Below are 27,686 nucleotides of genomic sequence, written 5' to 3' on the forward strand. Positions count from 1 at the left end.
GCACGCTGTCCATCACTTCCAATTCAACTGTTAATGTCGGCCTCTCAAGCACAATGGCAGATCAACATTCTTTCTCATGTACTGTGCATGGGGCATAAGTGAACATTTATTTACACAGGCACCGTGCTTTAGTATTATGAATTTTGGACCGGTCATAGGAAATTCTACGAAATAAGTTTGGCTACTATTTTACTTCTGTTTTTTTAACATGTATCGTGTGCACATTTTTTGGTTGTATTGCGAAGGCTGTTAACAAATAATGTCAGTGTTTCAATATTGGAGTAGTTTAATTGGAGACTGTCTTCAAGTGGCGCAAATGCACCACGTTATAAACGCATCGGTGCGCGTGGACAAGTGCATTGTTTTAAGTAATTCGGCCGGTAGTGAATAAAATATACTGCAATACTTCATTGTGCAATCATCCGTGCCCACTTATTGGCAAATGTGTTGCTCGATGATATGTTACGTTTTATCACTCGTACAATACACGTCATTCGCAGCGGTGGTGCCATTAATTATTTTCGGCATAAGGAGCGTCTTGCGTTGCGTAGTAGTGGCTGGGCGGCCCCCTTTATTAAAATCTTAGGTGTTTCTTAAAGTGTCCTCACGCTTTATTTTATCGCATGTTTATTTATCTTCTTATAACAAATGACATAGCAGGTGTAAATTCCTTCCCGCAGAAAGAAGTGCGCAAGAAAGAAAAGCGGGTTTGCTACAGGAAAATTTGCTGTTGGGCAAATTGGCACATGTTTTGAAATTGAAGAAAAAGCGAATAGAATGGGGCAATATAGTGAGACAAGCTTAACGCTAACTTACATCTGAAGCATAGAAGGGTAATAGCTCTAGAAGGGACACTTGGCCGAGTTGCTGCTAATTCATGTTTTGAAAAGTAACAGCGCTAAACGAACAGCGACTTAGGTAGAGAAAAACGCGACACTGGCGTGTAAACATAAGTCAAACACTACAGCACAGAGCACAAATAGACGAAAAAAACAAGTAAAGAGAAACAAGAACGCGATTTCGCGTTTTCCGACAATAGTGCATGCTATCCTACAAGCTGTACTAAACTAACGCGATGAAGCACAATGCGTCCGACGGTTTATTCTGCTCGACGCAACATATGCACACTGACGAGCAGTGTACCTCAGGCCGTTGTCATGCAATCGTAGTCGTGCGTTCATTGTATCACCGTCGTCGGGAAGGCATCGCGGTTGATCGTCATCCCAGTAACTTCGAAATCCTGCTCTCCTCATGCCGTCACCGTCACACCGCTGTCGTCCTGCCATCTTCGCCACGCTTAATTGGTGCTTTTAACTGTATTTAGGTTTACAGACTATTTCTGGTAAGTAAAAAAGAGTATGAAAGCTACTATGCACGCAAGTATCTTTGCTGATTCCCCTATAGTGTGAGGTTCACTAGAGGCTGCTGGCTTCTACACGCGCAAATGCAAGCCGATCGCTTCGTGCTAGAATTCCTTAGGAATGCGACATTCTCTGCGGTTTAATTATGAGATACTGGTAGCTCAGCGATTGCATTGTTGTCGTTATGCACACATGGGTATGAAAAGTGCCATATCACACAAGAATAGTGCTGAAGCTTTACAAACGGCTAACTTTCGGGGAAAAACTGGGATACTGGGTAAACTGGGTAAAATATACATCACAAGCTAAAAAAAAAAAAAAAAACACTACTTGATATCTGAAGAAAGCTAGGCCGCATGAGAAAGCGAGTCTGCAGAATGAGATTAGCGCAGTGAATGTGCAAAATAATTTGTTTTATGCATTTTTAATTCAAACATGCACTATATATGGACGAGTATTAAGTTTTGGCACATCGCAGCAAGAAGCGCGTTTCGCGGCGATGCAAGCAACAGAGAAACGTGGAGAACAGCTACCGCCGATCACGGCACCTAACAGTACACAAACCTCAAAATTCTCGCGCAACACCATCTGCATCGCAAAGATCTATTAAAGTTATCCGCGTAAAATGGGCCTAGAGCATTCCAACGTCCACATTATTCCGGCGCAAGTCCAAGCACGATTGTGTCATACGCTGTTGCGCTGTAGCCAGCCAAGCTGTTTTCAAACCTAGCCAGTATCCAGCATGGCGTGATTCGTACCACTAGCCATTGTGTTTGAACGAAGCATGACCCAGGTTTCAGTGATTCCGAAGATCATAATTGCGCATATAGTGTTTGCTCGAGACAAATTGAACTGCCCAGTTTTCCACTCATGCTGTCGCTGACAAGTGATAAACGCATGTAGAAGGCCCTTGTGAAAACGAAATGAGCGGGAAGCACAGAGTGACCCTTATTCTGTAATCGTGGTACTGTTAATTTGTCCGGACCTGTTATGTACCTCTACGAGCAACAGCGGCCTGTGAAAGGTCAATATCAAATTTAGGAAAAATTTCCCAACGAAACCAACATCGATCTTAAAATTTGGTTAGCTGAGATTCCCACGCATCTCGAAACGCCCGAATGACTCCCTATGTGGGTTGTAAGTAAAGCCCATGGTTCTTTGTTCCCAAGGGCACGTAAGCATAGGGTTCGAAAATTTCCATGACACAAAAGTTACGTAATACTGTGTTCCACAATAAAGAACGAGCTCTCGCTATACTTCTGTGATGTTGGCGTAGCTCAATAACATCGTCATATACTTTCTGAACAGATCAGTGGTACCTGCGCACTGAATTTGACACTAATAAGGGATTCCTGCAGGTTATTTCGGGTTAGAAAACTTAATACGTAATTAAAAGCTTTTAAGGCATTATAATATTAATCTTTGGTTGTGAATAATTCACTCTGGTACTTTGTATTGACAATTGGCTCAGAATAAATTTAGCACATGTATGTAAGCAACATTTAACACTGGAAATTCTGACAGCATTATGGTTTTGGAAATTAAAAAAAAAATTATGGGGTTTTACGTGACAAAACCACTTTCTGATTATGAGGCACGCCGTAGTGGAGGGCTCTGGAAATTTCGACCACCTGGGGTTCTTTAACGTGCACCTAAATCTAAGTACACGGGTGTTTTCGCATTTCGCCTCCATCGATATGCGGCCGCCATGGCCGGGATTCGATCCCGCGACCTCGTGCTCAGCAGCGCAACACCATAGCCGCTGAGCAACGACGGCGGGTTTTGGAAATTGGGCTCACTAATCACTAACATAGAACTTCAATAGATAGGCTCAAAAGCCTGTCCTTAATTTAGCCTCACAGGTCTACTTCGAAAGTTTTAGTATTTCAAATTGAAGGGAATGAGCATCACTATGATGGATGAAAGGCAGCATGTAAAAACATTCAGGAAGAGTAATGAAAACTGTCGAGTTACTTTAAAGATACCATCCGCATTGCAAGAAGAATCAGATTTCACGTCTTTTATGCAGCTTTTGATGCTAATTTTATGAGCCATAAACGTATGATTGCCAAATGAGCTGGTTGCTCTCTGTGACATGGTCTTGGTGCAGGGAGGCGGGGAGGCCGCGGGCTTGTGTAGCAGATGGGAAAACGCCGGTAAAGTAGATGCAACGTTTTACCTAGCAGTTGGAAGATCTTGCTAGTTCATGAACGCTTCGTGATAACTGACGTCAATGCAACTCTTCATTATATTGTCACGTGGTGGTGACGTTGAAGAAAGAACACAGTAGCAATACTGTGAACAAGAAAACTAACTTTTATTGGGCGAACCTGTGCCCACAAAACAGGCTACACTTATAGCGTAACGATAGCGGCGAACACGCTCGGCGATCGTCGAAAATCTGCTCAGCGGGTCAAGCGCGTCGGCTTTTATAGAGCAGTCGTCGAATGTTCCAGACTAATCATTTGGACCCGCGTGCTTTCCACAAAGTTCTACACCATTCGCGCTACGCGATGAAATCAGATAACACAAGGTTCGGCGACAACAGACAGCCGGGTAGAAGCATCGATAACTTTCCAGAAACGTCGGATACATGCAGGCGCGTCCCGCGCTGTGCGATTGCATTTGTTAAGCGGCGAAACGTGGTCGCCCGATAAAGATAAGTACACGTATCAATACCCCCCTCTTAAAAAGCATCGACCCGATGCTGCAAACAAACGAAGGTAATAAACAAAAGCACTCGTAGCAAAGAAAAGAACAAAATGACGAAGTTCGTCAGCGTCCGTAAAAGGGTTTAAGGCGCACCACGTGGACCACTTCAGATCGTGCGCGGCGCCGCTGTGAATGCGAAATGCCGTCTGGCACGACCTCATAGTCCAGAGCGCCAATACGTCGGATGACCTTGTAGGGTCCGAAATAGCGTCGGAGTAGTTTCTCACTGAGTCCTCGTCGGCGTATCGGGGTCCAAACCCAAACACGGTCGCCGGGCTGGTACTCAACAAAGCGTCGTCGGAGGTTGTAGTGTCGGCTGTCGGTCCTCTGTTGGTTCTTGATCCGTAGGCGGGCGAGCTGTCGGGCTTCTTCGGCTCGCTGGAGATAGCTAGCGACGTCAACATTCTCTTCGTCAGTGACGTGGGGCAGCATGGCGTCGAGCGTCGTCGTCGGGTTCCTGCCGTAAACCAGCTTAAACGGCGTGATCTGTGTTGTTTCTTGCACCGCCGTGTTGTAAGCGAATGTTACGTACGGCAGGACGGCATCCCAGGTCTTGTGTTCGACGTCGACGTACATCGCTAGCATGTCGGCGAGGGTCTTATTCAGCCGCTCCGTAAGACCATTCGTCTGCGGGTGGTAGGCCGTGGTTCTCCTGTGCCTTGTCTGACTGTATTTCAGAATGGCTTGGGTGAGCTCCGCTGTAAAGGCCGTTCCTCTGTCGGTGATGAGGACTTCTGGGGCGCCATGTCGAAGCAGGATGTTTTCGACAAAGAATTTCGCCACTTCGGCTGCGCTACCTTTCGGCAGTGCTTTAGTTTCAGCGAAGCGGGTGAGGTAGTCTGTCGCCACGACGATCCACTTATTTCCGGTTGTTGACGTCGGAAAGGGTCCCAGCAAGTCCATCCCGATCTGCTGGAATGGTCGGCAAGGAGGCTCGATTGGCTGTAGTAATCCGGCTGGCCTTGTCGGCGGTGTCTTGCGTCGCTGACAGTCTCGGCATGTTCTGACATAACGGGCGACGTCGGCGGTCAGGCGCGGCCAATAATACTTTTCTTGTATCCTCGATAGTGTCCGGGAAAAACCGAGGTGTCCAGCGGTCGGATCGTCATGTAGGGCGTGCAATACTTCTGGACGAAGTCCTGACGGGACAACAAGAAGGTAGTTGGCGCGGACTGGTGAAAAGTTCTTCACGAGGAGATTGTTTTGAAGCGTGAAGGAAGATAACCCGCGCTTAAATGCCCTGGGGACAACGTCGGTGTGCCCTTCCAAATATTCCACCAGGCCTTTTAGCTCCGGGTCTGCCCGTTGCTGTTCAGCGAAGTCTTCCACGCTTATCATGCCAAGGAAGGCGTCATCTTCGTCATCTTGCGGCGGCGGGTCAATGGGGGCGCGTGATAGGCAATCGGCATCGGAGTGTTTTCGTCCTGACTTGTAGGTTACAGTGATGTCGTATTCTTGTAGTCTGAGGCTCCACCGTGCCAGTCGTCCTGAAGGATCCTTTATACTCGCTAGCCAACACAACGCGTGATGGTCACTGACGACTTTGAATGGCCTGCCATAAAGATAAGGGCGAAATTTAGCTGTAGCCCAAACGATGGCGAGGCATTCCTTTTCGGTTGTAGAATAGTTGCCTTCCGCTTTTGACAGCGACCGGCTAGCGTAAGCTATCACCTGTTCGACTCCGTTTCTCCTCTGGACTAGAACGGCACCGAGGCCTAGGCTACTGGCGTCAGTATGGATTTCTGTATCGGCGTACTCGTCGAAGTGCGCAAGTACCGGCGGCGACTGCATGCGTCGTTTGAGTTCTTCAAATGCGTCGGCCTGCGGCGTTTCCCACTTGAACTCAACATCACATTTAGTTAGACGTGTCAACGGCTCGGCGATGCGTGAAAAGTCCTTGACAAAGCGCCTGTAGTAGGCACACATGCCAAGGAATCTACGCACTGCCTTCTTGTCGGTGGGCTGCGGGAACTTTGCGATGGCAGCTGTTTTCTGGGGGTCGGGGCGTACTCCGGATTTACTGATGACGTGGCCTAGGAACAGAAGCTCGTCGTAAGCGAAGCGGCATTTTTCTGGCTTCAGAGTGAGCCCTGATGACTTGATGGCCTCTAGTACTGTGGCAAGCCGCCTAAGGTGATCGTCGAAGGTGAGCGTGCTAGCCGCAGACTGCAAGGCCTGCCCCCAGAGCACGGACTTCTACCTGAGGCGACAAAGAAGATCGTGGTCAAGACAACCTCAATGGCTGCCCCAGCGTCCCCCGTTATCCTACAACAACCCCGGGACCCACCGACCTTCCATGGAGCCGCGACTGAAGACCCGGAATCTTGGCTGGAGACCTACGAGCGAATCGCGACATTCAACAACTGGGACTCCGACGACAAGCTGCGGCATGTCTACTTCGCCTTAGAAGACGCCGCCAGAACGTGGTTTGAGAACAGGGAGTCGACCTTGACTACGTGGGACCTGTTCCGTAGCGGCTTCCTGTGCACCTTTACAAGTGTCGTGCGCAAGGAAAGGGCCGAAGCTATGCTGGACGCCCGAGTGCAGCTACCAAACGAGAACGTTGCCATCTTTACGGAAGAAATGACCCGTCTGTTCCGCCACGCCGACCCGGATATGGCCGAGGAAAAGAAAGTTCGCCTACTCATGCGTGGTGTGAAGGAGGAACTTTTCGCCGGGATGGTAAGAAGCCCACCGAAGACCGTCGAAGAGTTTCTTCGTGAGGCGACGAACATCGAGAAGACACTCGAAATGCGGAACCGGCAATTCAACCGCCGTACAAGCTCTACCCCCTACGCAGGAATTCAATCACTGGCCACGGACGATCTGCGCGAGACCATCAGGGCCATTGTGCGCGAAGAACTGCGCAAGGTCTTGCCTTCGTCGCAGCCTCAAGTGGCTTCGATCGCCGACATCGTAAAAGAAGAGGTGCACCGATCGCTTGGAGTCCCTGAGGTGCAACCAGAACCACCGCAGCCTCAGCCGCAAGCGATGAGCTACGCCGCCGTCGCCCGCCGTCAAGGTCCCTTTCCACTACCGCGCCAGGGCCCCGTAACGCCGCAATTCCGTCGACCACCGCCGCCGCCAGCACGCCCACCCGTTACCCAGCACCTCCACCAGATGTCACGTGGTGGTGACGTTGAAGAAAGAACACAGTAGCAATACTGTGAACAAGAAAACTAACTTTTATTGGGCGAACCTGTGCCCACAAAACAGGCTACACTTATAGCGTAACGATAGCGGCGAACACGCTCGGCGATCGTCGAAAATCTGCTCAGCGGGTCAAGCGCGTCGGCTTTTATAGAGCAGTCGTCGAATGTTCCAGACTAATCATTTGGACCCGCGTGCTTTCCACAAAGTTCTACACCATTCGCGCTACGCGATGAAATCAGATAACACAAGGTTCGGCGACAACAGACAGCCGGGTAGAAGCATCGATAACTTTCCAGAAACGTCGGATACATGCAGGCGCGTCCCGCGCTGTGCGATTGCATTTGTTAAGCGGCGAAACGTGGTCGCCCGATAAAGATAAGTACACGTATCAATATCTTTGTTACATTTGCAATCTGCGTTCCGGAATAGAGCGTCATATGTCATTGTTTATGTCTTTGGTTATGCGTTTAATAGATCGGCACTCCCACATTCTTCCGCAGAGTAATTCTTTTAGTTTTCCAAAAGAATAGTCAACAACATGGCGCGTCAACTGTCCGGTTTTCAGCACCATTGTTTCGAATGCGCTGTGGTAAGTATAATAAGCGACGTTGTCTACCTTCGTCTTGCGGCTCGGTCAGTTCTTGCATAAAAGCTACTGGGCGCTATGCAAATTTCGCCCAGCAACCGAGCACGTCAGCGCGAGAAACACTGTTGTAGAAAGCGGCACCTGTTAAAATAAACAAGACAAAACAAAAAGAATCGGCACTTGCGCACTTATTCCGTGGCAGCCCGATAATCAACGAAGCTGTACAATGGGGGCCCCTCCAATGGCTCGGCACTCAAACATTATTACGCAGAACGATTCTTCCAGCTTGCCGAAGAAAGGTACTCAGGGATAGAGCGCGGCGACAGTGCCGACTTCAACAGCGCTATTTCGAATGTGCAATATTAAGCATAATGAGGCAATAGGTCTGCGGAAATCCGCAAGATGGAGACAAATAATTAATAAGGGGAAATGAGTAGGAATCGCTGCAACATGCTTGAGTGGATGTCTCATTTTCCTTTGAGTAAGCATAATTAGCGACCTTATTTGCCATATTCTTGCGGCTCGGTCAGTTCTTACATAATAGCTACTGGCCGCTATGCAAATTTCGCCCAGCAACCAAGCACGTTTGCGCGAGAAACATTACTGTAGAAAACCACGCTTGTTCAAAAATAATAAGACAAAACAAAAAGAATAGACACTTGCGCACTCATTCCGTGGCACATACCGGTTGTCAACGAAGCTGTACAATGGGGGCACCTCCATTGGCTCGGCACTGAAACATTATTACGCAGAACGATTCTTCTAGCTTTCCAAATAATTGCACAGCGCGGCGACCGTGCCGGCTTTCAATGTCCATCTGGGCGTCTGGCTCGGTGCGCACTACGTCTACAAGACTATGACATTCATGTCGTCTGCAGGTCTGGACGTACAGGTCCGAACATCGCACTGCGCCTACAAGAGACGCCGTCGTGGACGGCTTTTGATTTTGACCTATCGATTTCGTTAAGCTGCCCCCAATTATTTCGCTAGCATCTTTGCTTTCCGCACTCATGCGCTACCGCCGCAGCTGCAACTCGAGATGTGCTTAAGTATAAATACATATACATGGTTATGTTGGTTTTGCACTTTGACGCAAAAGTCACGACCCCAGAATTGAGCGAACTGTCTCTGTGTCGTCGCACGTTTTGAGACCGGGCTAGTTGGTATTCCATGCTGAAGTGACTTGCGCAACGGTGGACACGGGACACTAAAAAGGCCACAAGGATAAGCGCAAACTTCCAACTTCCAGTTGGAAGTTTGCGCTTGTCCCTGCCGCCTTTTTAGTTTCCCGTGTCCATTCTTGCGCTAGTCACTTCAGTCTGTCTCGTCGTCTGTTAGCAGCCTATGGCCGAAGCTGCTCGTAATCTTGCATCACATTTACTGGCCACCAGGCCTGGTACACCCTTGGGTATGACATATGCAGTACTTGCAGTTAGTTTCCAAAGTAATCTCCTATGACGGTTATCCACGTGCGTGAAGGGAGACCGCTATTTAAAATTATTGTGCAGTAATATATGTGGCATTTGTATGTTCTCCATATTGTCTACCATGTTGCCGTTCCGCCTTTATAATACAGCCGCAATGTAAACTATCAGCTATCGGACGCCATAAAGTCTACCCACATACTCAAAGACCTCGCGTATAACTCCTGACACTCGTATTCAAGAGTTGTATGCTGCCAAGGACGTCCTTAACGAATGTTACATAACACATTATGGGGTTTTACGTGCGAAAACCAAGATCTCATTATGAGGCACGCCGTAGTGGGGGATTCGGGAATAATATAGATAACTGGGGTTGCTTAACGTGCGCCTAACCTTAAGTACACGGCTGTTTTCGCATTTCACACCCATCGAAATACGGTGACCGTGGCTCGGAATCGATCCCGAGACGTCGCAATTAGTAGCCCAACCCAATAAAAGCTAAGCAACATCGAAGGGGAAGGAATGTTGGCAGTTTGAGGAAGGTGACAGCCGGCACATGAGACAGTTTGTTCCTATCCTCATTTCGCGAGAATAAGTACCAGCCGTCAAAGAATGACACGGTAAAATGAACTGTGTTTAATGTGATGGAGTCTACGCCCAATACTTCAGACCCGAATAACACTGCAACCACTTATGACCAAGCAACTCACTTATACGTGCAGTCGCCTGACAGCTGCGGGGCGCTGGCGTCGGCCACAGGATCTACGTACTTGACCTCTCTTCAACACTTGCCGACATTCTCGCCCTATTTCGCACCATCGCGTTTCAGCTGAACTGCTTCAACAGCCAATTTATTTGTGCCAAAATTTGGCCACCCTGTCAACGTTATGGTTTCTTATCTTTAGGTCATTTTTTATATTTAGGGTAATGCTTTCCCAAGATTTCGAGCGGTTTCACTTTTCCCATAATGCCCGCGTTTGTGTCGGCCTCTGTTCATATTTTGGAGGATTTTTAATAGACGTTCAAACCATCGCATGGCCTCCTGACCACGCTGCTCAAAAAGTCATCTCATTTCCCTTAGGTCTTGTGCAAGGTTCAGCCTTGTTGCCGTTCATCAACCTTCTGATTTTCCTGTCACTTGTACCCCATTTTGACGACTAGAATCTCACGGAAGTTGGCAACGACATGATGTCCATGGGATTAAAGCCGTTTGAATCAATTCTACCGTGGACACGACAGCCGCTTTTGCTCACTGTGAATGCAAATATTGCATTAATCAGCGTCATTCTTAAACATATCAATTGATTGTCTTAAGAATTATCCGGATCCCACGTATGTGCGAATCGATGTAAGCAACGTTTTCTGTGTCGTCTGTTTTCATTGTCGTACGTAATCTCCACAGAGTAGTCAGGCACCCTCTAATGAAATGCTGTCAATGTTTGACTGATTACGCCCGCCATTGGGATGCAAATAAACCTAACTTCAACTCATTTTCTCAGAAATAAGCACTGAATGAAACTCTGACGTCATCCTGAACAAGATCAACAAGCACCGTGGTGCTCGATCTTATGATCCCTCTATTCGCAAGCTTATTTTCGTGTTTTTACGCCCATACCACGGCCACGTAATGTAGCCCCGCTCCTTTTCCTGTAACAATATGGCCGCCGGCGGCTTCACGCGCTCCCGTAGGCGGCGGATTGGACTATCATTCCAGAAGTTTAAATATTTAATCTCTTTGCATAGAAACAACACCATGATTGTTAACATATTGTTGGCTTGGATATATTTGGCACGAGACCCTAGACGGCACCCTGTCTTCTAATACATTCTTGTGTTTACGTTCGCGCCTCTGTCTTGAAGGGACGCGTACCGTAACATGCTGCAATGGTGCTTGCGTTGAGCGTATGTAAAGCGAGAAACGCTGTTCTAAAATGTCTTTACTCTGACTTGTGCAGTAAACCTATATTTATAGTATTCCCGCAATGATAAGAGTCACGAGTATGCCAACCGCAACCGCAAGCGTCACGTTATGATAGCAACTTGTCGCGACAGCGCAGTAGTAATCCACATACCCTGCAACTAAGGAATACACGGTGAGGTATGGCTGATGAATAAGTAATTGCCAAGATTGGTTTTCAGTAAAAGTTTGTTACCAAGAACGGCGGGTGCTTATACTACAGCAAAAGACGAATGTTGGGCGGTGACTCCAATCATTTACTCGCCACATCACACATCGACACTGGAATTCATCTGGTTCGACCAACTCTTGCTTATATTTTCTCGACCCTAAACTGCGACTTTGCGTGCCACCCGGGCTCCAGCTTTTCCTCTCTTTGGCCCCCGCTTCTTTCCCAATTTTCTGAGACGTACTTCCACTGATGCTTGCTCTTCCTTTTCTCAATAAATGAAGGCATTCATTCATTCTTAAGTTGCTGCAGAAGATAGAGTGTCTTTATCTCCATAACCACCCTGTCTCTCACCTGGACTCTCCCATCGCAAAACAATGTTGCTGTGTTGCAAATGGCTGGGTGTCACTTATACAGTTTTCTAGGAATGGCCAGCAGCGCGGCGTGCAATTTTTGGTGGGTCACGAGACAGTATGGAGCATCTTCTCTGCCACTTCCACACTTAGCGCTCTGCTCTGTTAGCTACTATTAGCCGCTGGGACGAAGCATGAAATGAAAGAAACCTAGCTGTGCTGGTCGCGGGCAGCTCGTTTCGGATTTGTGATGCGTCGATTTAAAATATATATTTCTTATCTAGGCCTAACTGACAGCGATGTAGGCGAGGTGAGTTTCAGAAGCTCGTTCGTTTGGGCTAACGACGCTCTTGACGCAGCACTTTCGTCTTATGCGTGTTCGCGAACGGGAATGAAAGGCAGGAGGGTAAGACGCCTTCCTGAAATGAAACATTCGGAATAATTCTTTCTTTGACGGTTGGACATATGTCAAGCGCTCCCGATCCGAACCACCTGCAAGTCGGCATCAGCTTGCAAAGGGTAACTCAGATGAGAGTTATCAAGCGGATAGGCTTTGAATTATCATAAGGATATCTTTATTAAAATTCCTTACCATGAGGTGAAAGCCGACCAATAAGCCAATTTTGTAAAAGCCATGGGAACAAAAATTTTCTAAGTAAAGGCTCTTGGAAGGCGTAACTGACGCAGAAAGAGAACTTTTGTAAAGTCAGAGAAAGAACAACACTTCAAGACGGGACACGAAGGAGGAACCACACGCAAACGCCGCTAACAACTTGAAGCGCTGTTCTTTGATAATGAAGCAACTAGCCCGTCATTCGCCCATTGCAAAGCTGTAAAGTCAGCCTGACTGCACCTAGCCTTTTGTGATGCTGTTATCAATACTATGGCCCCGTGAGCATGTTCCTTGTGGCCACAGCCTGCTTTCGATTTTTATTCATGCTGTTTGTTTGGAAGGCCAGCAGTTTAAAGTTTTACTGTCAATACATCAGTGAACGTGTGTCACCGAAAGCTTACTTGGTGGCAGAAGCGACGCATCACGCGATGATGGTGCAGATTTAGCGCGTCGCTGACATCAAGACAATGCGCTACCGCCGAGGGAAGGAAGATAACGAAACTGACCAGCTTGGTTGCTGGTCACGGAGCCGTGCTGAAGAAATCTGGGGCAGCGTTATGGACGGCTGAGACATGTTGTTATGCGAATTACTAGAGCTCAACCCAGGTCTTCAGGCGCGGCGGTGTCGCCTTCAATACCACGTGACACCGTGACGTCACGACAGAGGAGAAACGGGGCTCCAACTCGCGCCGTCGCTCGCGGCGTCGCGGCGGTATATAAGCAGCTGCGCTTTTTCTAGGTGGCTTTGGCTCAACTCTTGCAAGATGGGCTGGGTGGGAATCGAACCAGGGTCTCCGGAGTGTGAGACGGAGACGCTACCACTGAGCCACGAGTACGATGCTTCGAAGCGGTACAAAAGCGCCTCTAGTGAATGCGGTGTTGCCTTAGAAACGAGCTGTTTCTAAGGCTCAGGCGTGCGTCGCTTGCTCAGGCGCACATTTCGTTGCCTCGCCGAACGCTGCGTTGCTCGACGCTCACCGCGTCCAATGCGGGGCGCGTAGTCGCTGCGCCGTAGCCCATTGTCTTACACCCCTTGGCGGGTCGACGGGAACGCTGTCGCGTTCCACTCTTGAAGGCGAAGCAGAGTAACGCATGAGTTGTTTCTTCTACTAGCCGAACCAAATATAGCCAAGCAACAGCAGTTCACCAGGCTAAACAGTGGTTCAACAACTAAAATAAAGGCTAGTATGCTTCGCATCCTGGGCTTAACCTTAGCTAAGCCACAGCCATTTTTTTTCTTTGATTATTCTTATTTTCTTTACAGCGAAGCCATTAAGAGGAAGCTTTAACTCGGCTCAACTCCGATGCGGCCTATTCAAATGGATGTAAAACGCCGAAACGCTTTTCTGAGATAACCCCCGGACCGTTTTTAATGAAATTTGCTGGATTCAAGAGAGAAAGGCAAATTCTAGTGACTGTTGGAAGCGGAATTTTTATTTAGGTCCTAAATTATTTCTAAATATTTTGAAAAATTTCAAAGTGCGAAAGGCATAGAGGCGCGAAGGTTACAAATTAATATTTCCGCATCAAGAATAGATATCGTGGTTCTGTAAACGGCATCCATTAGATCATTCCATGCGGACAAATTTGATTTGTCGATTTATATCTTACGTGAATTCATTGCGTTGTGAACAAGGGCCTTGCAAAAACTGTATTTCCACATTACTAAAATTTTTGAAATTCATGTGTAATATACCAATTTTGTACGCTTTAGATGAGCTGTTCGATGCAATGCACAGAAATATATCATTTTTCATTGCCGAAAGACAGAGTTGTAAGCTTGATAGTTTCGTTCTCTGAAAGTTTCCGATGACAACCCATCTCCCCATATCCGCCTATTGTGACGGCACTTGCAAGCCGCGGGGCAAGACGGCTGTAATGCACCGTGAAGCCCTGGAAGCAATCCCCCCGTGCCCTTTGTCCGGCAGTTGCAGACCAGGAAGGCAATACCGCCGACAAGTAATCCCTCGGACAAGTGGAGCCCAAGGAGTGACCCTCTGAGCCGAATGTGACTTACACTCGCACGGGCGCCTACCATTGGCCGAAAATGACGACACCTGAGTGGGCTCGCCGATTGGCCGAAAATGACGCCACCTGAGCGGGCTCGCCGTTTGGCCGAACGGTACGTGACTTCGAGACACCAAAGGGATTAAAAGCCAGAGACCGGGAGCAGCAAGAGAGCATTCCTTCATTCATCTCTTTCGAGCTTCTTGCCACGGGCCGCAGCGTGCTAGTTGCTGCCGGCCCGTAATGACTTTATGACTGTTAATTTCTTTGTACTCTCACTGTTAATAATGTAACTAAACCTCCAGCTTTCATCGCAAAGTCCTCCTCAACCTCGGCCAACTCCCGCACCCAACGGCAAGGCCCAAAATCTGGTGGACAGCAATTGTGATTGTCCTCCAGATCCAACACCATGCTACGAGGCACGATAGTACTTTCTTAAGGCTACACAAAGATTTGCGCACGCTTGTTGCTGTGCTGTCCAAGGAATAAAATATGATAATAAAAGCGATGACTTAACAAATAAGCAAGCCATTCCACCGTTTTAGGAAGCAAAAATTCAACATAATATTTGAAGAGCCCGCCCGAAAAAAGCAAAACTGAAGCCAAATCTTGAGTTTTATGTTTCGGCCATCCGGTGGAAGACTGTCAATCTCAGTCCTACGTGGCGATAAATAAAAAAACATCACCGCATCGAACCAACTGCCAGCATGATGCGGAAAGATAGGCGCGAGCGAATAAACGACTCAGCCAAGGTTTCCAACGTTTCCGCAAGTGATACGCGCGGGTTTTTATATATACCACGTGAACTTCCACGACTGTGTGAGAAATTGCTTCTGGGAGCAATGTTACGCCATGTGTAGAGTGTCGAGATAGGCATCAGTCGAAAGCTGAGTCTCCGGACTACATACGCTGCAGTGACTTTTACCATTGACGCCGTAGTTTTATCACAGGAGCCGTTTTTGTCTCGAAAATCAAGCACAAATTTTCCACGTTTTCGGAGGCTTCCATTGCAGAATCTTTAACTGCTGTGGGAACAGAATTCTTGCTTGCCACAGTGTGATCACTGCATTTGGCTCGTGTGGATTGTCCTCCAGAACATGTCGGAAAAGCTTTTTTACGTAGAACGTATTGAACAACAGAAAGCTGTATCGGGAATTTTTCATGTTGCTCTACAATTTTCTCATTGACACTTTTCATCTAATTATAATATTTGGGAAGTTCAATAATTATTTAGGACTAATTGTGCAATTAGGCTGAATGAAAAATATATATTCCGAGTATCTCCAAGCGAGGTAAAACAACATTACGATGGTTCTTTCCAGCTACGTTGCATTCGCATATTTTTAAACTCTGGATAAAGTTACTTGGGACACCCTGTTTACGGACACAAGCTAAAGAAGAAAAAGAACACTGTTGCTGTGCTAGCGCTCGCCATGCTTTGCCGTTGATCATAGCACATTCGTTTGCCGTGACCCATGCGACAAATGACGTGATGAGGGCTAAGCATGTGCTTGCAATATATATATATATATATATATATATATATATATAGAGAGAGAGAGAGAGAGAGAGAAAGAAAGAGGAGGGAGAACGAAGGGCTTGATTTCGGTTAGTCACGTCAACATAAAGCGACCAGGCAAAGCAGACAGGGAGAGCATAGGGCAATTAGCTGTGACTGAAATTGCAATGTAGAAAGTAATGAACACGGGAACTGACATATATATCGGACGATATCTATGATCTGCGAGCTTGTATTTGTAGGGAATCGTGCGTACAATCGGCGTGAGGAAGGCATTGGCTGTCAACTATTGCTGAAGTAGGGAGGCAAGTGACGTGTTGAGAATGCCTTAACGCAGTAACTCGGCTATGAATGCCTAGAGACTATCATGCACGAAAGCGATTGCGGTGTACGCGTTCAGCGGCACAAAACGTTTCGAGTCAGCAGCACGTCGAGTCATGACATTTTGATATCTGCTGCAAAAATCCTCTTTGCATTATCGTCGGCACCTGGTTAGCAAGTTTTAGCACTGCAACTAGTACGTCAATGTTAACGGCGTTTCGGAGAGAAGTGAACGACCTCCTTCGCCATCTATGTAGCGGGTGTCCGAAGTAACTTGAGCCAAGCCGAAAAAATGTGCAAGGGCCATGTAGCTCGACAGAAGCAAATTAAGGTTACTCGCCATCGCTCGGAGATACTATTATATTTTTACATACCGCCTAAATACATAATTACTCTGAAATAATTTATAAAGTTCTCATATATTACAAATAGAGGAGAAGTGTCGATAAGAAACTTGTAGAGCAACATCAAGAACTCCCTATGCAGTTTTCAGTTGCCCAAAATGGGACACACAAAAGTTTATTTTTCAGGTATAAGAGAAGCCCGCAAATACACGCAACATCGCCGTGTGACTGGCCGCTCGATACATTTTCCAGGCATCATACGGCGCTAGCTTGAACAAATATGGGTTTAGTGCCGGCAGCGGCTGGGCCAACGTTGACCCGCAGTTGCATCCACAGCTGAAGTGTTCGCCGTGCCAACGCCTGTTATTTCCAGTGAATTAATTGCCTTTGTTGGGTAAGCTGGGCGACCGTACTGGCAATCGTGGACCTCTGTTGCCGTTAGGGCTGGCTACGGTTCTGTGAATATTGGTCAACAATGTCCGTTCAGTTTGAACAGCACTGCCACACTAGTAATACTAGTACAGCCGTTAATATCGGTCTGCCAAACACAATGGCATGCATATATTGGTTTTCACACAACGTACCCTATAGTCATTACAAAGTTTATATAAAAAATACACCAATCTAGACTTCTTTAAAATTTTTGCCAATAACGCACACTGCAGTGACATCACTGGCTGTTACATTACTTCTCGTTTGTTATGTTTGTTATGTACAGTTCTTGGTTTTGTAGCGAAAGCTGTAACGCAATAACGGCGTGAATTTTTTTTACCCGTGTGGAATCGTTCAACCGGAGAACGGGGACATGTGGCGCAAACGCCCTGATGCGCTGCATTGTAAGCGCATTGATGCAGGGTCGCCCATTTGCAGACTCAAGCGGTGTATTGTAAAGGTCATGGAGGTATACAATCAGGAGTGATGTGCTCTAACAAGTGCATCGTATAAGCTGAAGTGGCTGGCTGTGATTTAAAAATTCTGCAAGAGTTTAGAGTGCATCCTTCTGGGCCAATTACCAGCAATACCCTTGATGGCGGAATTTCTATAGTGGCGGTAAGTTACGTTGTTAGTTCATTGGAAGCCTTTATGGATTCCGGTGACCTTTATCGTTGTTCTAAGGAGGCCCGAGGCTGCAAGAATCCCATCAAATCACGTGGACGCCGGGCCACGCGGGTCTGGAGGGGAACGAAAGGGCGAACGCCCTAGCTCGAGCGCTAATCAACCGAGCGGGGCAAGACCAATCGTATCATCAATCCCCACCCTTTACCTTCGTGCCCCTGCCATCCAACTACTGCGACCGAATCCAGATCCGGTGACTCAACCGCAGGATTTATCCTCCCCCTCACAGAAAGCTAAGCACCGAAGATGCATTAGCTCTCAGACTTACTGAGACCAACACATTTCCGAACCTACAAAGATACAATAAAATGTTCCCACATACATATCGCGGCAGCTGCCCCTGGTGCAGCGACACACGCCCTACACTATTTCACATCTCGTGGGGGTGCAGGGGCAAACCTCAACACTTAAAGACGCCTAGCACGTCAGTTGAGCGGTGGGAGGTACAGCTGGACCGGCGATACCCTGGCGGGACAAAAAGCTCTCGTCCAGCAAGTACGTCGAGCAGCCTTGTGCTGGAATGCGGACATCACCCGCTCGACCTCAAAAGCAACGACCTCGATGGTCCAAATAAATGTTCTCTCTCTCTCTCTAAGGAGCGTATCGTGCCGCATAGCGTCTGGCACCCGATTTATTAGTGCCTCTCGTGAGACCTCTGTCTCACCGTGTTGCTGTTTACTTTTGCGTGATAAATGATCTCTTAGGGCCAAATGAAACCGTAAACGCACTTTTTCGCCACAGAAGGAAGCGAAAAAGAACTAGGTGGTATGCTGATGGCAGGAAGTGGGGTTCTTCATTTGAACGGCTTTAAACATGCTTGCCTGGCACAACTTCAACCAGAGAACTGCCAGCAGCATGGACCGAGGAGGCCTACCTTCCCATCCATGTTTTGTAGAGTCGGCATAATCTAAACGGCCATTGCTTGTTTTCTACCCCAGAACGTTATTTGGAATGCCTTTCAATACGATCTATACTTGAACGAGATGACTGTGGCCGCTTTGTGTGAATAAGTTATGTTATGCATGACGAAAACATGGGGTAGGCGGGAGATGGAAATTCAAGACGATGAGCAAAAGGGGAACAAGGTGAAAGCAGGAGCCAACATTTCGACAAGTGGACATATTTGATTCTAGGCGACATAAGCTTTCCACTTGTCAGGCAAGTCCAGTTGTCGAAACGTTGGCTCCTGCTTTCACCTTGTTCTCGTTTTGCTCATCGCCTTATGCATGACGGTAAATTGAGCAGCGAGGTTTTTTCAGAAATGGCTGCTACTTTTTGTTTCTATCTATTTTTGAAGAAAGTGATGCAATATTCAAGTAGAAGCAAAAAATGAATAAAGCATGACAGCAAACTATGCTGCCCGCAGGACTACTTCTCGCACACTCATTGTCTCGATGTACAGTTTCAATAAAAAAAAAAAAAACATTTTCTCTCATTTTGAGTTTTTTTTTACAATTACCCACTCTATACTTAGTATTTAGGGTCTAATATTTAAAATAATCATGGCCAGTACTACCGATAGTTTAGCCACAGTAGGCTCTCCAAGAAAAATACAATGTGCGTCTCGATTCTTAGTATTGCCAACAAACCTTATGTGCATACGCTTGTAGAGTAAATTCGTATAAAAATTTTCATGTTTTCAAGTGCCCCCGGGACGGGTACAGTGTGACAGAAGAGCCGACACGAAGGTAAAAGGCGCTCCCATCGACAGTCGGCAGACGGAAATCAGAGCCGGATAGGCCGAGTGCGAGTAAGTGTCGGCGGAGAGCTCGGCCTCGGCATTGTGCCATAGAGGCGCCCACACGAAGGTAAAAGACGCCGCCGTCGACATTCGGGAGACCGAAATCGATGTCGGGTAGGCCTAGTGTGAGTAAGCGTCAACGGAGAGCTAGGCTTTGCAACTGCGTGACAGAGGCACCGACACGAAGGTAAAAGACGCTGCCGTCGACAGCTGGCAGACCAAAATCGATGTCGGGTGGGCCTGGTATGAGTAAGCGTCGGAAGTTTTGCAATTCTGGAAGTTTTTGTTTCAGCATTTGGGTCCCATAATTTCCTCTGCAAACGTTAATTTTCCAAACTTCGTGAGTTCGTGTGGGGTGTGGATTAATTTTTGTGGTTAGCGAGGACAATTGGGAGAGATTGGATTGGATTGGAGACAACTTAATTTGTGCCTGCAGTTGGGCGCTCGCGCGCCCCGACGAGGGCCTACGTCATCTACGAAGTCGCCGTTACTCGGCGCGGGTCTCCGCTCGCCGTTGCCGGCTCACAGGGTCCCTGCCTTTCGAGCGCCCCGAGGACCTGCTGGACAGCCCAGAGCTGTTGGTCTTGGTCGTTGCTCCTCGCGGCTGCCTCGAGCCGCGGTGGGATCGTTCTTGATTTTGCTTCTACTGGAGTTTTAACGTAGTCCCACAAGATGCGCGTGTAATCTGCCGTCTCCCTCCGGCAGACTCTGCACTTATCGGTCGCGTATGTCTCTGGGTAGATGCGATGCATGAGCCCCGGGCACGGTAGCGATCCGTTCTGGAGCTGTCTCAGTAGTACCGCCTCCGCTCGACACAGCCTCGGGTGCGGGGGTTGGAGAGCCCTGCAAGCCAGGCGATAGGCCTTCGTGATTTCGTTCTAGTCCGTCATGCCGTGCTTGGTCCCGAACCACGTCGGACGGTCTGTCGCCGGGGTGCGGTTGGCTAGCGCTCGCGCCGCTGCGTGTGCTGTCTCCTTGTGGTTCTCATTGCGTTCCGACGAGTCGCCCGCGTGCGCCGGCAATTGGGAGAGAAAATTTCTTTGTTGTTTAAGTTTTTTATAACTCACGGCTAAGCGATACGAATACACGTGATGTATTTTCATTATGCTATGCTTCAGAAAGAGGTCGGGGGAGGGGTGATCCAAAAATACATTAGCTATATTTCTTAAAACTTTTTTTTTATAAAGCATGGACTGTGTGTAGAGTTGAAAGAGTGGTATTTCCCCACACATGATGACAATAGGTAATATGCGACTAAAAGAACAAGTTATGAAGAATTATTTTAACTTCAGTGGGTAGAATGGTCTTATAAATCAAGGTTAATCGAACTATTCTCGATAATTTGATTTGATATGGTTGATATGATCGTCCCAGGTCATTTTATTGTGAAGATAACCCCAAGTGTTCCATACGCATTAACTATCTTAACTATCTCTATTGCTTTATTGTTGTACTTAATGGTATCGAAAGTAAATATATTTTAGTTTTTTGGGCAAAAAAGAATAGCTTTAGTCTTACTAGCGTTAACTTTAAGGGCATTGTACTTCGTCCATTTGCTTAGTTCGTAAAGGGCGTTATTTGATTTTGTAGTGAGACGAAAAGTTGATTTATCAGAAAAATAGTAATGTGGTTTCGTCAGCACATATAGTAAACGTGGTAGTTTTGTATATGTCGTTAATGTATAAGTTGAAGGATAGTGGAACAAGAATAGTGCCTTGTGGGACGCCAGATAACAAAGGTTTTACTTTCGATGAAGGGCCTTTCAGGCTGACATATTGACGTCGGCTTTCTAGATGACACTTCAGAAATTTTAATCCAGGACGACGGAAGCCGTACAATTTTAATTTCATCAATAATGACGTGTGGTTTAGGTGGTCGAATGCCTTTGTGTAGTCTATATATATATATATATATATATATATATATATATATATATATATATATATATATGTATGTATATATATTCCTATAGCCACCTGTTCGTGCTCAAATGATTTTAGTATGAATTTCATTTGTTCTAGGAGAGCTAATTCCGTAGAGCAGTTTTTTCGAAAGCGAAAGTGTGCCGATTTCAGTACGTTATATTTATGGCAAGATTTTCCATTGTACAAAGAATTACTTTTTCGAGTCCCTTTGAAAAAACGGGTAATATTGATACGGGTCTGTAGTTTCCCATGTAATTTTTACTCCCTTTTTTATGTCTGACTGCTGTTTTTTCTGCATCTAGGCATTTCTGCCTAGATGCAAACTCTTTACCTTCCATGTTCTTACGAGTTCCATCAAGTGATCTGCGCTTCTCTGGCTTCAATAGGGGGTCAAACTAGCTCCCCCTGCAGTATGATATAATCAGTGCGAGAGTACGCCTGGAACAAAAAGAAGGAAGCGACAAGAACAGGTGATGACTTCCAACAGGCGTTTATTACAAAGAAGCATGAATATATAACATGAATATACAACATGAATGTATAAGATCTAGCCCGGTCTCGCTACCGCTGCTGAGCCTCATTTGTGGTTTTACCCGCTTCACCTTTTGTTAAAATTCCTCTCTTCCTTTGCTGGCTTTCCATCCCCGTCGAGATAACTGATTTTAAGCACGCAGCAGCGTTCCCATAGGTACGCACTCGCACCATTACTCTTTGCCACATTCCTCGGCAGAAATCATATTTATTGGTGTATAGGCTGTTCGAGCAGGCCGAAGCATAAAGAGCGAAAATAAGTGAATGCGCACAGCGCTGACTTTCAACAAAGTTACTGTCTAACCTGTCTGCTTGGTGATGTGCCCATATTCGTGTGTTACCAGCTAGCCTAAATAGATATTCTTTTGGTCCATAACTTTCAATAATGCCACGTTATGCTTGCACTTCATACAAGCTGTTGTTGTTCAGTGTTTTAGTGGGCCTTTCGTTTAGGCGTGCGCCAAAGTACCCTTAATATATTTTTTACTCGCGCTGCAGCTTTGAGTTCTAGGAGGTATATAGCACAAGGTACGAGAGACGCGAAAATACGCAAGTCGAAGTGCTGTTCTATTTGCATTTTTTCAAGTTCATTATCCCATTATTAACGCCTTGAGCGCATCTTGCTGAAAACTGTTACTGCCAGGTTTCTAACTGATGTGTTACACGGAGACAGAACGCAGGCTTTAGGAATCAAATTTCTCCGAAAATGTAGTGTACAATAGTGCGACATCATCACCTCCGCAAAGTGCAGCAGTGGAATTAATATTCCAGATATTCGTTCTCCATACTTTGAAAAATTGGGTGCAAACGCTTAACCTGTGGCACAGTAAATGCAAAAATTATGCAACCTAAAAAGTATATATTTTTGACGGAGAGTGCCAAAACGCTACGACAATGTTTGATATCTTCCTTGCTTGGCACTTCAACGTTGTTGCACAGCGTTCCGCAGTAAATATATTGAAGAATGTCGGTTGTCTCATCCCCACGGATTTCTTCCAGATCCTGAGGCTGCAAAAAAAAATGAGCTGTTTGTCAAGGTTTCGTTCAATGTCTCTGTAGTTAGAAGAATAGTAATGTTTGAACACAATGAGCAATCCAAAGCACATTTCATTTTGGGGCAAGTTATGTAGCGATTTCGTTCATCAGTTAGCGAAGTCTGATAAACTAATTTTAGAAGAAGAAAGCAAGAATATTCAAAAACCTTTCCCGAGCTGGCCAATACCAAAATATAAGACAGAACATATTCAATGACACAAAACGGAAAAGTATGCAATAAAGACGCACTCCTTGTTTGGGATTGGGGTTTGAAGTCAACAACATGCGTCAATAATGCAAAGATGAAAGAGGTCAAAAGGTTGTCCTTCTGAGCTTTCCCGGCTTTGTGTTCAAATTTGTCACCTTGACTGTCTGCTTTAACGCGACAGCGTTAAGGGCCCCATGTCGCAGGAAATCCGGCGTCGGAGTCTCGCGTTCGGCGTGAGGCGTCGGGAGTCGCCTGGACAAAAAGTATGTTGAACCAAATTTCGAACCCCACATACCCAACCACTCTTCTGCCATTTACGTTGCTCATACATAGTATTCATTCTTGAGAATACAACCATGACAACCTAGTAACTGAATGTGGCTCTGGTCAGGGGCACTCTCTCTTGCTCGCTACTCATAAACGTTACGCCATCGTGATCGGAAAAGAACATCTGTGGCTCCCACACCCTGTAGGAGTCGAGATGAAGCAAAATTTTGTCGCTTAGTAATTGGAAAGCATTAATTGGCTTATTGTGCGACCCCGCCTTGTTCAGGAAACCGGGGCAGAAGAACGGCACACAAATAAGGTCATCTTCGTCAGGCTAGAAAAAGTGGTAGCGCCGAGGATTCCGTTCTCTGCCCCATTGCCACTGCTACCACCCCGTATCTGAGCACGCTAATCACGGCGCCACCACTAACTTGCAGAATTGTTGACTTGCACCATAGTTGCAACAGGCGAAAGTGACGGTTATCTCCGAGCCTGTGCACGTGGTTGGGCTCTGCCTGGCGGACTTGATAGAAGAGCCAGAGGCTGCGGAGTAACTGTGGGGCGAGATGCAGCCATTCACTGCGGCTTTTGCGATGTCGGGGACGCACAGACGCCGTCGCCGAAGTCCCACCGACGACGACGTGAGGTACCCTTCGGACGACGATTACGACGTCCTCCATAGCATGAAGTGGAGTTCGATGGAAAAAAAGTAGTGTCAACTCTATGATGCTACTCAGCAAAGTTGTGTCATCATGCTGAAAAGTGGTGCCACTGAGAAAGAAGTACTCATTATAGAAGACACTTCTATAATGAGTACTCTCGAAGTAAAACTCAGCTGAGAGATCGCAAAATGGCCGGTTTGTTGTCTTGGGTTGTTGCGATCCCAGAAGCTGCAATATTATACTCGAAAACGTAGTGTAGCAGCACCAAAGTCAGTGGCATAACTCAGTGACACACTCGGCTACATGTAATTGTCTCGCCTTTGCACACCACAAGAAGTGCTTAGAAATCATTTGCCTGTAGGCACCCCACCATGTACATAGGCACTATTTCACAGGAAACCACCTCGGTCAAAGTAAATAACAACGAAACAACCAGGACGGCATGAAGAAGTCTCTATGACGCAAGCGCGATGAGGACGGTGGAATGACATGACGCAAATAGCATGAATATACGACCAATTACGACCAATTGACGACAATGGAATGACGACAATGGACGGAGGAGGACTGCATGATAATGCTGCAGTAACTACAATGGCAGGAAGACAACATTGCGAGGATGGCGTGACGACAACGTGATGTGGACGGTGCAATGGCGTCGGTGGTATGCCGACTATGGTGTGACGATGGGATAGCAGAGCTTAATGACGATGACAGCAAGTAAACAACGGGATGAGATGGGTAAAAGTTTCAATGCTGTGACGTCGACGGCGCGATAGCAATGGTGGGGCGAGCTGGAATAAATAGGGCCTTGCGATGACCATGGCGTGTCGACGATGACATGTAGACGGCGACAAGATTGCAATTAGATTACGCATCCATGAAGTTGGAAGGACGACGGCGCAATGCCTATGACGGGATGGTGACAGAGGCTTTATAAGGAAGGCATGACCGCAGTAGGATGGCGAAATTGGAATGGTCAACGACAAAATTACTTTGGAAGGGATCGCGGTGGTATTATGGTTTAACTCTGACGACGCGAGGAAGACAACAGATTGATGATCAAGAAATAGCGATGATATTGTGGCGACAACGGCTCTTTTTCAGAACGCAGTGACTAATTAAGGAACGCAGTGACCATGAGAGAGTGAAACCAGCCAGAGGATGAGCATGACACTACTAGGAAGGCATGATTACAATGGAATAAATACGATCAAATGACGATGACAGAACGATGACGCTGGCATGAAAACGAAAGCATGTAGAGATTTAGCTCAAGTCTTCGCTTAGGTTTAATACCTGCAACCGTGGGCTGCGTCGGTTATAGCCCTATATCCGGTCTTTGTACTGCATGTCTTCCAGGTAGTCGTCCAACATTTTAGACAGCAGCTAACGGAGGTAATAGCTGCAGGACGATGATGGCATATCGACATACGTAGGACCACACTACAATAAGGACGCCTGCAGGTCTACGACGACATCATAAGCTAGAGTGACATCGCGAAGCTAGAGTGAAGGTGACGCAAGGATAATTTAATGGCGACGACAACTCAGGGCAAAAGCATGATGACAATGCAAGGACGACAGGTGAATTACTACAACAGAACGACACAGAGGCAACGAGCATGACGACATGGCAAGGCGGAAGGGACAAAGAGTCGGGGTAGACAAATAGAAGTACGGTAATATCTATGAGCCATTAGCCATGTAGGGACACGGCAGCAGCAGCAGCGCCAAGAAATTTGATGGAAGAAGCAAAGAAGTATTCCCCTTATAGGAAGCTATGGGGAAAACTTCCTGCTTGGTCACTACTGATGCGTCGTTGAATCAAATCACACTGTCCGCACGACCATCGGCGGTGTCCGGATGTGCGGCGTGTGAAAGTTATCCTACTCTATTGCAAAATTTAGTGTTCTAGCACAATACTACGTGCAACAATGGTCTTGTGACAAAGGATGACGACGATCCGACCAGCATACTGACGGTGGGCGAACAGTGGAATCGGCGGAATCAGGCTTACGCCTGATAGGGTGGGCTTAGGTAAAAATAGAACTTGTGGAGAGCAGGTGAAAGCGTCTGTATGTTTTTTCTTCATCCACAAACTGGTGACTTCGGACTTATCGTCATCGCTGGGCCTACCAGGGCAAGGAGCTCGAGCTCCGCTGTTTTCGTAGTCCGCCTTCTATCCACTCTGTCACGACCTCGGATTCTCCCGATGAAGTACTGCCGTCAGCGCCACTACCCCACGATCCCGAGGTTTCCGCTCTCAAGCTCCCGGAGTTCTGGTCGTCGGACTCCCAACTCTGGTTGATTACCATGAAATCCTTGTTCCGTCGCCACCGCCTCAATACGTAGTTGACCACGTTCGACCACGTCATTGGGGCGCCTCCGCCTACTATTGCTGCGATTGTTCGCGATGTTCTACGCTCCCCGCCTGCCAATCGCGCCTATGACCACCTTAAGGCGATGCTCATCCAGCGCATCACTTAAACAAACCAGCATCGATTACAGCAACTTCTTTCATGGGAGAAACTCGGCGACCGCAAACCAACCGACTTATTCCATCGTATGCAGGCCTTGGCTGGAGACCTGGCTCCTTCGACTAGCAGCGCACTTCTCCAGGAACTTTTCCTGCAGCACCTTCCACCACGGGTGTGCATTATCCTGGCCGCGTCTTCATTCTTGATATTGGAATCTCTGACCCAGTTAGCCGACACGGTAATGGATATAGGTTTTCCCTCCGTGGCCACTGTTCATCGCCCTCCTGACCGTCCGTCCCACGGCGCAGTCACTCGTTGTTCTACGACTTAATAAGCCACGGGCTACTCGGTGACTCAGGTTGCGGGAGAACCATTCGACATACAGAGAGACAAAGTCAGGCAACCACCGGAAAGTGCGTGAAGTATCTAAAGATGGTGATCGTATCATTACCACACGATAAGTTGTGAAGGTGATGAGTGAAATCACTTACAAATACACAGCAGCAGCAAATGATTCAAACAGTGAGTAAACTCCCGCAGTTCCAATCTCGCGGCGAATCTAGACATTAACGTAATTAGCATTGAAGCAATGTAGGAACGCACTGTACTGTCAGCGTCGTATTGTGTCATACATGAGGTTTGCAAGCAGCCACACAGCTCTCGTGCTTTTTACCGGACACGCTCTGCGATCTAGCGGTGCCACCATGAAGTCCGCACGTGGCGCGAGTGTATGTTTAGTCAAGAATGTCTGAGCATATAGGACGCGGGTTCAATTCCGCGCAGCGCTGGATGACGGTAGGGAGCACCACATACCCAGCGGCACATATGCAGTGACCGAAGTTGGTGCGAAAGTGGTCCAGTAATTAGTGCCACGAACCCACCGACACGAGCAGACATCAAAGAGATTCGCCGACGTGCGGCATATGCGCAGTGACAAGCTTGTGCGACAGAATTTCGTTGAAGTGTGCCACATAGCCAGTGCCTCGTACCCTGTTGCCCAAGCTTGCCTGACGGTTGGGTTTGAACCCTTTTTCCTCAGCACAGAAACTCGATCCGCTACATATTGTCACGTGTTAGTGACGGTGAAGAAAGCAGCCAAACTGGGAAAGACGAGACTAGCGTTTTATTGAGCGAACTTGTGCCCTCAAAAACAGGCTACACTCAAAGAATAGCGACAGCGGTGATCGCCGTAATCTGATCAG

At 47.2% G+C, this 27,686-nt stretch overlaps 1 protein-coding gene across 2 annotated transcripts in view; it reads right to left on the reverse strand.

The window, feature by feature from the left end:
- Nucleotides 1-8,053, reverse strand: part of LOC129384322 (uncharacterized) — a 73,311-nt gene extending 65,258 nt beyond the window's left edge. Inside the window, exon 1 of one of the 2 annotated variants that reach the window (XM_055069628.1) lies at nt 7,997-8,053. The gene's annotated coding sequence lies outside the window, so the exon portion shown is untranslated. The remainder of the gene's footprint in view (nt 1-7,996) is intronic. The other variant, XM_055069632.1, reaches the window with a different exon arrangement.
- Nucleotides 8,054-27,686: the final 19,633 nt, after the last annotated feature.

Source organism: Dermacentor andersoni, chromosome 8 (genome assembly GCF_023375885.2).
Source record: "Dermacentor andersoni chromosome 8, qqDerAnde1_hic_scaffold, whole genome shotgun sequence".
In the NCBI taxonomy this organism is placed as follows: domain Eukaryota; kingdom Metazoa; phylum Arthropoda; class Arachnida; order Ixodida; family Ixodidae; genus Dermacentor; species Dermacentor andersoni.